The 2,167-nt window shown below is 52.1% G+C and overlaps 1 protein-coding gene across 2 annotated transcripts in view; it reads left to right on the top strand.

The window, feature by feature from the left end:
* The first annotated feature begins 228 nt into the window (after positions 1 to 228).
* Positions 229 to 2,167, top strand: part of fgfr2 (fibroblast growth factor receptor 2) — a 30,931-nt gene continuing 28,992 nt past the window's right edge. For both annotated transcript variants that reach the window (XM_056436318.1, XM_056436319.1), the window contains exon 1: positions 229 to 711. The gene's annotated coding sequence lies outside the window, so the exon portion shown is untranslated. The remainder of the gene's footprint in view (positions 712 to 2,167) is intronic.

Below are 2,167 nucleotides of genomic sequence, written 5' to 3'. Positions count from 1 at the left end.
CAGCAGCTCCACGTGTGCGCGGCCATGTCACGTGTCGGCCGCTAGGGGGCGTCGTTACTGAGCGGGTCTCCCCGCTCTGGAGCCAGGGAGGCAGGGCCCAAAGGCACTGCGGCCAGGAAGCCGCTCGGATTACACAGGGGCGCGCACGGGGGGGGGGGGGGGGTGGAGGAGGAGGAGGAGGCAGTGTGGAGACGTAAGGAGGAGAACGAAGGAGCAGGAAACCTGACAAAGCGTCTGAGGAGCAGGAGGACTGAGAGCGGCTCGCGGATGGATCGTAGGACGCGCAGCACCGGAGCCCGAGCCTCCCGTAGCGCGTGAGCCCGGTGCCCGCCGCAGTGCACACGGATCCGTGGAGTTGACGCGCGCTGCTCGGGATCACCGGGCACGTCCTGCGCCCGGGAAGCAACTCGGTGACTGCGAAGAAAGTTTGTGGGGCGGGGGGAGGGGGGGGCAGCGGTGAGGCTTCCCGAGCTGCTCATGAAGGATTACGCGCGGCGGCTCGCATGGCATCGGACCGCCGGCCGGGTGGGAATATATCCTGAGGATGCCGCTTGATCGTGGAATAGTAAACTGAAGAAGAGGAGGAGGAAGAAGAGCAGCAGCAGCGCCGCGCATTTCTTTGGTGTCTGTAGATTTGGAGACATTCCTCCTCCGGAGCGGCTCATGCGCTCCCCGCCCGAGTCGCGCGTGCAGAGCAGATACGTCCTCCCGGTGAGTGTCTCCGTCCTCTGTCCTCTGTCCTTTGTCCTCTGTCCTCTGTCCTCCGTCCTCTGTCCTCTGTCCTTTGTCCTCTGTCCTCTGTCCTCCGTCCTCTGTCCTCCGTCCTCTGTCCTCTGTCCTTTGTCCTCTGTCCTCCGTCCTCTGTCCTCTGTCCTCCGTCCTCTGTCCTCTGTCCTCTGTCCTCCGGCTCCTCATCTGTCAGGACGGCTGCTTGTAGAATCTCAACATGAGTTCAGTTTTTTGTAAAGTGTTCAACGTTCTCCGTGAAGTTGGTTCACAGTTCCCTCAGAACAACGCGATGTGCATCTCGCCTTGTTTACGTAAGAAGCACCGACACGGCACCGACACATCACCGACACGGCACCGACACATCACCGACACGGCACCTTGCGTCATCACTGGACCATCAACAAGTGTCCCGGTTATTTATTAGTTGATTTTCTATATTCCTGGGGCCGATCAGCCCGTGACCGCAGTTGTTTTTCCACTGCTCGGTCCCGGAGCCCTAAATCACGGAGCGGGGGGGGGGGGGGGGGGGGGTCACTGATTTCAATGTCAATAGGAATTCAAAGAGTGCCAAGAGATGTCATTCAAAGCCGGTTTAATGAAACAGTTGTGGCACGGAGCAGACTGCGCATGTGTCAACAGCTCGGAGGAGAAGTTTAAGAAGAAAGAAAATAATCACATCATGATAAACCTCGTCTGTAGTTCTGTAGGTCTGTCCTGTCTGTAGTGTATATACATACATATATATACATATATATATATAGAGATATATATACATATATATGTATATATACATGTATTTATATATATATATACATATATATATATATATATATTTTTTGAATTCTTTATAATTTTGCTGTACACATTTAAATGGTGTAAACACAAAATAAAGATGTGTCCAGATGTTTTCGTCCTGCTGAGTGTCCTGATCATCCGGTTCTCATGCACTGATTGGTTTACGACACATTCACAACTCATAACTTTTAACTTATACCTCATAACTTATAACTTATAACTCATAACTTATAACTCATAACTCATAACCCATAACTTATAACTCATAACTTATAACTTATACCTCATAACTTATAACTCATAACTTCTAATGGATAACTCATAACTCATGAGTCTGAGCTGATGTAGGATGATTTGACCCGTTGAACCCGGAGCTCATCTCTCAGGATGTCGGGATGAGGTCACGGTTCAACCGTGACGTAGACACAGGGTCTTCAGGTCGCAGGTCGGCCTGGTCCTACCTGGTCCTACCCTAACCCCATCCTAGTCCTACCCTAACCCCATCCTAGTCCTACCCTAACCCCATCCTAGTCCTACTCTAACTCCATCCTGGTCCTACCCTAACCCCATCCTAGTCCTACTCTAACCCCATCCTAGTCCTACCCTAATCCCATCCTGGTCCTACCCTAACCCTAACCCCATC

The sequence above is a fragment of the Pseudoliparis swirei genome, chromosome 17 (genome assembly GCF_029220125.1).
Source record: "Pseudoliparis swirei isolate HS2019 ecotype Mariana Trench chromosome 17, NWPU_hadal_v1, whole genome shotgun sequence".
In the NCBI taxonomy this organism is placed as follows: Eukaryota; Metazoa; Chordata; class Actinopteri; order Perciformes; family Liparidae; genus Pseudoliparis; species Pseudoliparis swirei.
Note: the sequence above shows the minus strand (reverse complement) of the source record. Positions and strands in the feature narration are given on the sequence as shown.